This window comes from Bidens hawaiensis, unplaced genomic scaffold (genome assembly GCF_021521415.1).
Source record: "Bidens hawaiensis isolate Kalapana, Puna unplaced genomic scaffold, B.hawaiensis_p1.1 tig00029621_1, whole genome shotgun sequence".
Taxonomy (NCBI): domain Eukaryota; kingdom Viridiplantae; phylum Streptophyta; class Magnoliopsida; order Asterales; family Asteraceae; genus Bidens; species Bidens hawaiensis.
Window position 1 is genome coordinate 129,999 of NW_027505158.1, and position 12,919 is coordinate 142,917.

The 12,919-nt window shown below is 35.1% G+C and overlaps 1 pseudogene across 1 annotated transcript; it reads right to left on the bottom strand.

The window, feature by feature from the left end:
- Positions 1-8,665: 8,665 nt before the first annotated feature.
- Positions 8,666-10,603, bottom strand: LOC143611140 (GDSL esterase/lipase At1g28590-like; annotated as a pseudogene). The gene is made up of 4 exons (XR_013149718.1): positions 10,534-10,603; positions 9,516-9,664; positions 9,139-9,414; positions 8,666-9,037 (listed from the first exon to the last, which is right to left on the bottom strand). The product of XR_013149718.1 is annotated as a GDSL esterase/lipase At1g28590-like (transcript).
- Between the last annotated feature and the right edge of the window lie 2,316 nt (positions 10,604-12,919).

The following is a 12,919-nucleotide window of genomic DNA, read 5'->3' on the forward strand; positions in this document are numbered from 1 at the left end:
TTCTCATGCATGTCATGATTGTTTGCATGTCAGGGAGAAAGGCGGGCACTGATGGCATGGGCGCGACCATGCAGTCGGCAATGACTGCTCTGACTTATAATAAGCGTTACAGCTTTAGTCAGATGGTCTTCTACGAGATCGATCGACAAAGAAGAGCGGTGGCGCGTGAGAGATTTATCATGTATCCAAGATTTCTCCAAATGATCTTGAATCATGTTGCTCCAACGCTACCTCAGCGCCGACCAATCCGATACGTAGAAAGTGTGAGCAAAAGGATCTTTACCCAATGCAGATCCTCCAGTGCGAGGAGCAAACCTGAGCTCCGTCCTCGGCATACTCCACTATTTGGGTACTTGATCAACCCGGGGTATGTTCCTGCTCGAGGGGACGAGTTTCGGGACCCGGCACCACAACAACCAGGAGCACCTCAAGCTATACCTGCTGCTCCTGTTGTGTCAACGGAGGAGAACGTTGACCTTGACGCAGAGTTTGGCGGTCAAGGATTTTTTGACATAGAGAGGGTTGATCCAGAGGAGATTGTGCAAGTCTCTGTTGCACATGTTTCGGGTGTGAATGTTACTAGGGCAGCTACAAGGGTGGCTGGCTCAGATTCTGATGATGAAGTGGCCGAAGCAAGACGGATTTTGGTAACACATGAACGGACTCATGGGAAAAGGAAGAGAACTGATGATGATAGTGAGTCAGTCTATGAAGAAGAAGTTCAACAGTTGATCCGGAGATCAAGAAGGGAACGGATAGGTGCAGGATCGGGAGCCGGTGAGAGCTCGAGGGTGGTACGTTTCACCCCACCCGCACTGTCCGGTATGACAATGGTTCCCTCATCATTACAGGTTACAAGGCCAAGCGCCACGGACATTCCCGTGGTGGCTACCTCATCCTCATTTGGCCTCCCACTCACTTCATTTCAACTATCGGCTTCGGAAATCGTATCGTTGCCACCTCCAACTCTTACTCCAACGGAGGTCGTGGCACATTTTATTGAGTCGACGGTTGTGGCCACTGCAGGGTTATCGGTGACGATACCACCTGCGGTTACGTCTACTTCTGAGGTCCCGGTTACATCGGAAATCCCTCCTCAGTACACTCAAGATATATCACATCTGAGGTTTGATTTCGATGCAACCTTATCAGACTCAGAACGAATAGCAGCACTTGAACGGGTCGTGGCAGAACAGTCAAGGATTAATCTTATCCAGACCCAGGCTATTCAACGTCTAGTTGCAGAGAATCAGATGCAGTCGTCCCTGCTGGTAGAACATGGAAAAATCATAGATGCTCTGAAGGAGTTCTTGGCATCTCAGGGGGAGACGAGCTGTAAAGGCGATGAGTTGAGGACCAAGAGGAGAAATGATCGAGACGATGATCCCAATGCATCGAAAGGTGCAGGTGGTGAGTTGCCAAGAACTGTACAAGCTCTTGGGACTTCCACAACTCAGGGGGAGTCGACAACTGCAGCTAGTGGTGATGATGTGGTGGTAGTGGAGGTTGAGGAGATGGATGATGACTTTATGTGTGATGATGATGTATTACCGAGTGATGAGATAGAGAAGATTGGTGAACAGATTGTGATTGATGATGAGATAGAAGAGGGAGAGATAGTAGAAGAGAATGTAGAGCATGAGATTCCAGTAGTCGATAACGCAGATATGAGTAAAGAGATGGGAAATGATGAGACTGAATGGGAAGAGCAGCCTAGATGGAAAGAAGGATATGCTCAGTGGTTCGTCAAAACGAAGAAACCAGCGGTCCCTACTATGTTTAAGAAGACTTACAACATTAGAGGCTATGCTGAAGCGAGAAAAGGGATTATCTGCTGGATATACGATGAGCAGTTGAGGCTCTTCGTGATTAAGAGATATGATGGTATTCAGTACTTCAAAAGAATGTTGAGATCGTTGAACACACTGCCAGAATGTGAAGTGAAAGACTTAGCCAGATTGGGATTGATAAATCGAAGTGATGATAATATGGCTAGAGTCATCGGGAAGATAGTATGGAAGGAGAGTATAAAGGAAAAGAAGTTCGAGCTGCTGAAACCACAGAAGGGTAAACTTATCAAAGATAAAGATAGAGGGTTGAGAGCAGATGGCAAGCCTTGGATGATTATGAAGTATAAACCGATCCGGTGTTTGAAAGAAGTGCCGATGAAACAAATGCCCAAGGATGTGCTCAAAGAGTTGAAGTGGTGGTATGTAGATTGTGAGACAGCTGAAGCAGTGATGGAAGTTGAAGATGAACAAGAGCTGCTGAGAGTCTATGATCCGATGCATCTAGTGAACCTGTCTCGAGCTGATCTGCAGGTGCTGAATGAGAAGAAAATCTTTTATATTCCTGCTTGGAAAGACGAAGCGAGGAAATATCAAAGAGTTGTTTCGGTATGTGTACGAGAAGGAGTGAATGCTTAAAGATGAAGATTCAAGATTGTTGAAGATTACAAGACACGTGCTTGAAGATAAAGAGATGAAGCTACTGCCAAGGGGGAGTCTGTTGGTGCATGATGTCAGTAGTTCAGTGTCTAGTGTCTGTAATCGAGTTTGTAATGTTTTGTATTTGATGTAAGCGAAGTTAGCTAACAAGTTCGCTGATATAGGCGAACTTGTTAGACAAGCGAAGTTAGGGACAACTTCGCTTGAACATGCCAGGCGAAGTTGTCGTGTTATATATTGATTAGGTTACGGCTTAATCAATAACAAAAAACATTAAGAAGTTTTGTTATTTCGAGTTTACAAGTCAGAGAGTCCTGTAATCAATGATTGATATCACGTGTTTAAGGTTGCAATATAACGAGTATTTGTTTATTGTAACGTGTGTTCGATTGTGTTAACTCGTATCGTCTTCTACGCTCGTAACGTCTTACGTAGGGATTCCGCACCTACGTAGAACGAGATATCTCGTGTAGATCCGGCTGGGAACCTACAAATTTATTTAAATGTTTACACATTACATTAATGCATCAAGTATCCTCTTAAAGTTATTTTAACATTTAAATTTTCATACTTCACCAATAATTATCCTTTAAATTTATGTTGCAATTTTCAATTATAATCTTATTTTTGAAATATTTTCATTTCAATCATAGATTTTTATTTCCATATAAAAATATGTTTGTTTAAATTATGTTTATCATTTTTGCAAAATTGATCCTCAAGCTCAATATCAATTTGCTAAATGGTTAAGACATCATGGTTTATTTATTCATTACAATTAAGTACGCATGCAACCCCATAAAAATCAATATTCACATCTCATCTCTTAAATTTCATCTCATATTCACAAGTTCAATGAATGTTTCAATTCCAATAATGTTTCAAGCTACCCTCTCAAGTTTCATAAATTATTTCATATTATTAATTTTCATTGTGGTCATGTTTTTAGTTTCATATGATGTTTAATTATTTTAGAGTTTCAATTACAAAGAATTTGAATTTCACAAGTTACTACACTACACCCACATGTTTTCACAAATGTTTCTCATATCTTCATTATTTTTCTGTATTCTCATAAATTTCAAAATATCTTCCTCTCCCCGCATCCATTGTCGTACTAATCGTCGCCCAGCCGGAACTTCCCATTACCGTATAGCCACTTAGCAAGGAGATTGCTATTGTAACCATAACTTCTTGACCCAAATCCAAATTATCAATGTCAACAACTTGTCATCCTCAACCACTACTCCCTCTACTAGCAACTACAAATAAACAACCAAAAAATTTCAACAATCATAACCCCAAGAAATGAAAGAACTTTACTGTAACCAGCACTACCCCACCTTAAGCTCCTCAAGTTCCTCAAGCTTCTTCTAAGAAATCGTATTCGGGTCCCTATCCATTTTGCAACACTTGAAACGCCATCATCCCGTTGGTATCCATGCCTTCAATGCTCCAATTGTGGTCGTTATGGTCTTATCTTTAACACATGCCGTGAACTCTTACAAACCCAACATCGTTCATCTATGACTCAAACCGTTGCTTCAACATTTGCTCAACCCCATGCCTTGCTATACACTCAACACGTTAACCGACCATTCCCGACATATCGAGCTTGTTACAATTGTGGTGATCCGAGTCATCTTCGCAATCCATGTACTGGATTTGTACACGTGAATCAAGCTCAAGTCTATCCAAATCAAATTAACCCAAGTCAAACTTATCAAAATCAAAACTATCAAACCCCAAGTTCATGAAGCGTATTTCAACCAAACCCTATTTCTGCAGGCCGTTCAAGCTCAACCTGTTCAAGCTATCCAAACCCATCCAAATTGAATCAACCAGCTTCATGAAGATCAAACCATCCAAGGTGCATAAGGCTAGATTCTCATGGGTCGACAACAACTTTGGATTTTTGTCACTCGAAGATTCTCATCGCTCGAAATCTTTTGATTCGTTTATTTTCTTTTCGGTGTAATAAAATTGTAATAACTCTTTTATGACATTGTATTGAAGTTTTATGTTTAACTCGAGTCTATTTATCTCAAGTCTATATATCCCTCATGATTATTATCCATCTACCCTCATCTATATTTCATTCAATTAAGTCTTCCTTAATTTAATGACCTATGATCGGTTACCATTTGTTAAAACCAAGGACTATGAACATGTTTAAGATCATAGTTACTAATAGAACTCGTATGCAAAATTTTATATCAATCTTGCTAAGTTATAAGTTTTCACATCTATCCAAACTATATTATCAAAATTTTCAGTAATAATATTCAAATTTAATCTCTTGTTCTAAAGATTTCATTATACTAATATTTACATTTTTAAAGGTTCCACATGTTGTTTCTCATTCCAAGGTTTGTTATTAATTAAATCGTTCAATCTAAAATTTCCCTTTATTTAATTTCTGTTAATGTTTTCGTACATCTATAAAGATATTCTTGGTTTTTCATTTTTAGTTATAATTCACAAGGTCTCAATTGTCATATATTTATCCTCCAATACATATTTTAATAATTTATAACATATGTTTATAACCAACACAATGGATGGATCATATGGACCATTCGACGATCTAAGTAATTATGGGTCGACACGTAATTATTCAAGTCCTCGCATGTAAATCATAATATGCACAATTGTGTGTCATAACTTAGAACCAAGAGTGTTTTGGACAACGGTAAGGACATGATGGATACACCGCTGATACTTCTTATATATAACTGTCCTTATTGTAATTTCATTTGGAGCGTTTTTCGGGACACGCCAAGTTCTGTGTTATGTGAAATTATTTTTAAAAGTTTGTTTGAAGACAAATATTTTTAAAAAAATTATTTTACTTTTATTCAATGACTATTGTCGTAGTTTTTTCTTAATTCTGGACGAAATTTCCAAAAGTAGGAAATACTGTAGCATCTACTGTTTTCCATTTTCATTGTAACCGACCCATACTCTAATTCGGGTCTTGTTTTTATTGATACCACTCATTATAACTCGTTTAAGTATTTAAAACATCAAGTTTTGTCGCAAAAAAACCAATCTATAAACTACAGGGACCTAACTTATGAAAAACAAAGTTCCAGACCACCACAGCTCCCCGGATATTATCTCCACAAACCATCATGTTGAATTCCCAAAATGAGCTTTGTCTTCTCCTTTTATTTAACAAAGCATGAAAATACTTTGACTTTTCAACTCCATCAATTAACCCATTTATTCTCATCCCATCCCTCTCTTCAAACAAAAAATTACACTAAAACTCACTTTATTTTCTCTCTTCATTTCAATTAAATAATACTTTTTATACCTTTTATCATTACCTTTTCTCTTTCCTTCACTCACAATCACTTTCAAAATATATTAAAAAATTATAGGGGATGAACAGTAACTTTTCAAATATTCGAGCGTAAGGTAAATGAAATCAAATAGTGTCGTCCTCCCGTTCATTTAGCCGAAGCCGTTGAAGTCGGGGAAATGAGAACCACGTTAAGTAAACAACCGAAGTCGTAACGTTAGACGGCGCAGGTACGCCCCGTCGGACCCTCCCACTATGTGTATGCGTTTGCGTAACTTCCACCAATAAAACAATAAACACGTTGCAAGCAAGTCCACGTATAATGATAAACAATATGTACGAATAATATTAACATGTACGATATAAGTGAATCGGTTTGTAAACAAGTGCATAACTAACGAAAAAAAACTTGTGACGTGCTACACCCCAAAACATTATAAAGCGTTAAAAATGGGGTTATGAAGAACTCGCCTTTGGAATAGATGATAAACGAGAAACGAAATCCGAAAGCAACTAAAAGTGCGTTTAAAGAACTCGAAACGTTTGAACTTCTGAAACTATAAATAAATACATATATTTAAAAAACTAACTAACGGAATTGATGAAAACAATAATTTAGATGAAGGGATTTTAATATATTTTTATTAGCTTTTTATGGAAAATTTATTATATAATATTATATTTGAGTTTGCCGAAATTTTAGCGATGTTTATTATTTAAGTTATAATTTTAACACTAATATGAGGGTTACAATATTATAATGTACGTGTTAAATGTGTATTATATCTCGAAGACTAATTATGTTAACGAATTAAAACTAAGGAATTTTAACTCCAAAGAATTGAGGTTAACGAACTAATTAATATTTTATTATTATTATTATTTTACTCATCTTATTTTAATATATTTTACGTTTTAACAAAATTTTGGGTTATTATTATTTGATTACTATCTTAACGGGAAAATATACAAGACATGATATTCGTATAACTTGGACTAACGTTTACGAGTCGAAATTGAATTCAAAGGTTTTATTGCAATACTCTAATTAATGTTAACAAACGAATTAAAGTTAGTGAGTTACGAAAATAAATGTTTGGTTTTTAAGCGGAAAAGTGATGAGTTATAATTTATATTTATTTTATAAAAATTTTATTAGGTCTAAAATTAACTTTATTGATTTATTATGATTATTGAAAGATTTAAATGATTTTTATGAAATAAATAAGTTTTTTTTTAATAATAATAAAACATTAAACCACTATGACCCGGGTCTGTGGTTTATCAACATATAGGTTTAACCAGCAGACCAAGTTTGTAAATTTGAATATAAACAGAAGCAAAATATTTATAAACTCAAGTTAAATTTCATCTTCTTCATAAACCCTAACCATTTCAATTGATTAAATTCCTCCATATTTGATCTTTTTATGTTAGGGCTTTCGTTTATCCGCTGAAAAAAAATCAAATGCATATAATAATTACATGTAGATGATTCTGATTGACGAAGAACAAGATCGACGGAAAACTCTTTATTGGATTATTACGAGATATCAGAGGTGTTTTAGATAAAAATAAAGATTGGTACGAGTTTAGATTAAGGTTTGGGTTCTATTTATACTACCAATTGGAACATATACTCGTTAATTATTGTTAATACGTTTGGCCGATTCTCCGGCGAGTGTTACGGTGGTCGCAGAATTTAATTGATGATTTGAACCCGTTATAACGTAATTAGACTATTGTTTATTATCAAGGTCAAAAGTCGTTCCAACGAGTTAATTGGTCAAGGACGGAAATTACGGCGCGTTTTATGCTTCGTCGGAGCCGTCGCCGGCGCCGGCTGTCTTGATCGGAAATACGGGGGTTTGGGAGGGGCTGGGTTGGGTTTATATTAATTTAATATATTTTAAAAATCTATAGTTTCAGTTTTAGTCCTTCTAGTTTAAGATTTCTTCATATAAAAGTATTAATAACTTGGGTATTTTCAAAATATGCCCGGATAATATGCAACTCGTATAGTTATAGTTTGAGGATCATTTAAATAGAACTTTCAATTACGTAGTTTCAATAGTTGAACAAAGACATATAAACGAACAATCTATAACCATGAATAATCGAGATGTCATGAAACGAAATTAATAATAATATATATTTATAAACAAAACCGAAAATTTTAAAATGGGTCAGGTTTTCGGGTTTGAAAAGTAACGAATGTTACATTGTGTCGGTAAATTCATTAACACCACCTTAGGGATTGTTTGGTTCGTAATATATTTCTAAAGAATTTGAAATTTAGTGGAACTTGGATTAGTTTCGATGAAACTTTGTATCCTAGTTAATTGATAAAATTATGGGGTCTTTTAGGCATATGTACGTGATGAATTGCAAAGAATTTTAAATATTGCATTGCCAAATGGAAGAAGCAATTTTCACTTTTTCCTAGTGAAGAAAATTTGAAGGAAAAAATTATAATTCCATATGGTACCCGTGCAAACCAAACACGTTTTGAAAGTATTTAAATTCCTATTCCGATGAATTCTATGTAGCAAACAGCCTTACGTTACCAAAACACAAAACACTATAATGCTATTCAAGTTACAGTTACCGTATTTTGGGGAAAGTATTTATACAAAATAGCAATATTAAAAGAGCATGCTTGGTATTGAGTTTGAAAACACTTTATTGGCTTATCGGTTTTTTTCAAAAAGTGAATAAGTTAAAAGGTGTTTAGCTATTACACAAATTATTTATATTTTAGCCTTTTGAAAACGTCAAAAAACAGTTTTTTAAAAGACTCAAATCTTTGCTTTTCATAATTACTTTTTGAAAAAGCTAATAAACCAATAAGCTGTCTTTCAAAATCAATCCCAAACATTCTGAAAATATATGTGAAGATACATTGTTTCGTGCATCACAAACCATATAATATGTTAATTAATAATAAAATAGCCAGTGTCCCGGTTGTAACTATTACTTGAAGATAGAAACTAAAATAAGAATTTATAAATTTTCCACCAGCTTAAGTAGAAGCTAACAATCCTTGATTGTAACTTTATTGTAGGGCATAATGATTTGAATTGGGGTGTAGTGTATGACCCTTCGAATAAGCTCTTGAAGATAAGCTTGTATGCAGCTTCAGTCAAGTGCAATCCATCCCAGTTAAAGTATATTTCTGGTTGAGCACATGTAGTCGATAATGGGTCTGCACAAGTTATTGACGCATTATAGTTAAGCAGACCTCCACCACCACAACATGCCTTTAGAGCACCATATGTGAATCCTATGTAATTGCCAAAACTTCAAAGTCATCAACTTGAACACGTATATAACTTAGCTTGAATAATATCATTGATATGTATGACTACACATCATGTTATGTACCATATGTATTAGGAGAGAGAAAAACTTGCATAGCAGCATTGAAGTAGTCAGCGTAGATTATATTGAGCTCAGGATGAACCACTCGGATTTGATTTAATTCTTTCTGAAGAAGTTTGTTGTGGTACTCAGAAAATTTATTCAAGTGTGTGATACATCGGGTAGAATTATCATATTGCGCATTGCTAGAACCATAAAAGATCGTCAATAAGTAGCAGAGCATCCAATTGGTAGGTTTCCTGGTATAACAAGTGTTTGAGCACCTAACTCAAGAAGTTCCTGTGTTTTTCGAATATAACCATGAAATTAAATACTTAACAAGCAAATTACTATTACCATATTTATACAAGTAGCATAAGAAAATTCAAGTATTTGCTCACATTGACTGCTGAGATAATGGCGTTAATAACAAATGGAACATATGTTTCAACTTCAGTGATAGATTTTCCAGATTCTAATGCATGATTGTAATCATTACCCCCAATCTCTCCCACTAGAATCAAAGAGCTTCTAATTAACTGCTTGCATTCTGCAATGATTTATGTTAACCATTAGTTTGTTTATATAACTATAACTTTACCACACATAAAACAAGATAAAGAATAATAAGATTATTGTATGATTACTTATCTTCTAGGTAAAACCATCACTAGAAATTAAGAAAACAAATCAATCATAATTAATATCAAGTTATTAGAAAAAGAAACAACAGTAATATAACTCAATTTGAAGAGTAACATCCACGTATATTAGGGACTGTAAAATTGGTCTGTGGGTATGCGCGATTTAATGAGTAAAACATCTGGCACACAAACAACACGTAGTCAGATTCGATTTCTCGTAGATTGAAGGCTCATATATTTTTGTTTAATTTAAATAATTATTTATGTTTTACTATGAGCTTCAACATCATTTCAAGGCTTATTAATAAAGTTGCATAATCGAGGTGAGGTTATCACTAATAGTAACATTGTTCTTTTGTGGAGATCAATTAAATTTTGCAATCTTAGTTACCACATGTTAACCATAGAAACGTGCATGTGTGTTTTCAAAACCTAGTTAAAGAAGTAAGGCGTTAAATTGAGAAAGTAATTGAGTGGGACATCGTTAGATAAATGATGACAAAATCTACCGGGATTTTATCATAATCTTAATAACTCTTAATAATGATGTTGGGAGTTGGATCGTTTGTTTTATTTCTTTAGACCATGCTAGTCAAAAGTAGGTGCATCTGGGCGTTTTGCGCCATGTGGCGTCTAGTCAGCTTTTGGACATCTTGTAAAAAGTGGGTGTAACGGGAAAATGCCCCCAAAACGCCTCTCTCTACCTCTCTCTCACAAAACTCTTAAAATTCGAGCAAACACAACGCTATGTACATAACGCGCCTTACCATAATGCCTGTGGGCCGGTGTTCCCAGGCATTATGGTTCCAAAACGCCATATAATGCCATCCACTACGGATGGTCATAGAGTATGTACTCACAGTGGAAAAAGATTGAACTATGATGGACGAAGCTAGTTTGGAGAATCTTGAAAGAGAAGGAAATGATTGTTCAAATTGAACTTTGACATCTAGAAATTACATAGCTACAAATCTATATTAATTAAAACTTGTTCCATAATTTTCTTAAACGAAACTTTAAATGAAGACTAGATAATGGGTATAGTTAGAGGACACAATGAATCTTCCACTATGACTTCATTGCTTGCCTAAATTTAGAAAACCACACTAATAATTTGATGATTGGGTCAAGATTGTTCTAGTTCGAGTGAACCCATCCAGGTCCGGTTTATACTCCACGTTCTCCATCTAAAAACTTATTGGGCTTGAACTTGACTACTGCCAACTTATTTCTCTTCACAATGTAGGTTACGTGGTTTGGTAAAAATGTCCACATTTATGATCCAACTCACAAAACTTATAATTATTAAATCACCTTCTACAGATTTGGGAGGAAATGAAACATCATGTTGCTATGATTGCTTTTTCCATGTAGCACCGAGTTCTTCATGAACACCATTGTGGATGTATTGTTGACATAATGTTTCATTGGTTCTTCTTCATGTTCGGTCAATTCAACGAGAATAATCCTTTGGTTTGACATTTCGCTACAACAACTTGTACAAACTTAACTTCACATGATGATAACGGTACTGCCATTTGTATTTGTGATTTCTATGTGATGAGGCCCTACCCTAGGAAGAAAAAGATACCACTAATGCTTCTATATTCCATAAATCTACCATAAATATCACTATTAGAGAATCTTATATTCTCTTGATCACAACGATGCATATTTCCATAGTCAGTTTGTACCTTTTATGTACCGAAGAACTTGCTTCAATTGCTTTAGCTTTAACAAGATTGGTATTTACATATAAAGACTGATTAACCCGGCTAGATGACATATCATATCAGGTCTAAGCCAAGTACATCAAGCTTCCTGTTATACATCTAAAATGGGTGGGATATCTATCTAGGTATTTCACGAGTTTCAGCTTTATCTCCTTAGGAGAAGCTATCACATTACAATTGTCAAATTCGAACCCTTTAAAGTTTTATTTGCACTCCAATAAAATAATGAGTGGATCAAGCTTCTTCCGAATGAGGTTCACCAACCTAGACATAGTGTATAGTACCCCACAAGTGTGACATCCATCAATTTCCGGTTTAGTATTTGTATTTGTTTACCCGTCCCTGGTTTGTATTCGGATCTTGCCATCATTAATAAAACTTGTGTTTATTAGTATATGATTGTGTTTAATTCGTTTTTATATTGGTATATTGTTATGGCCTTCAAACATGTTAAACTATCGTAAAAATCACTTATTTTGCGTTAAAATCGCATTCCAGAAATTACAAGGACCAAAAAATGACTAAAGAAAAAAGAAAAATATGATGAAATCACCCTGCCGCGTAGCGTGATGGGGTGGCCTTGTGCGCCGCATAGCGTGGCCAGGTAGCTGTGAAGTTAGTTCATGTTTCAAACTCGTTTAATCTGTTAATCCATCCTAAACTCGTTTATTATCCGATTTGTTGATTCTAGAACATTCCATTATCATAATCATCAAAAACCTATAAGTTTTATCCTTTAATTTGTGATAAAGATGCAAACTTGATGATTCTCTTCTTACTTTTAAGTTTTATACGAATTATCTCAAAGTTATTGATAAACATGAAGCTTAAGTCAAATTCACATGCAAATAAACAATCCTTTACCTTCATTCTCTACTACTCAACTCGCAAATCTCACTTTCTCTCACAAATTAGAGCATAATCAAGGTGTTCTTCACGGTTTGACTTTAAAAAGTCAAACAGGTCTTCCAATCTTATTTCTTCTAGTCTTCAATCAATTCTCGGGTAAGTTTGTGTTTTTATTGTTAATTATCAACCCTTGATCGAAAGCTCTCATCTAATTTCAATAGATTTGGGGGATTTTGTATTCAATTGAATCAATTTCAATCTAGGGTTTGTTAAGATCAAATTTGGGTTTTTCAATTAGACTATGAATTGACACGAATTAACTTATGTTCCTTCAATGTTTTATGTTTGTATTTGTGTTTTGGTCATGTTGGATCCGAATTTGACCTCAAATCAATATTCGGGTCGAACACAAACCGAGCACTCGCTTAAAAACGAGCTTTTTGTTTTTCGTTTAAACTCTCATATTTATTAATTATTCTACTTAATTATCATTATACTCGTTTGTTTATGGCTTTAACCTCATGTTAGGGATCTTTTATAGAATTGGATCGTCGACTCGCGTAACTTCATTTTTCTTAT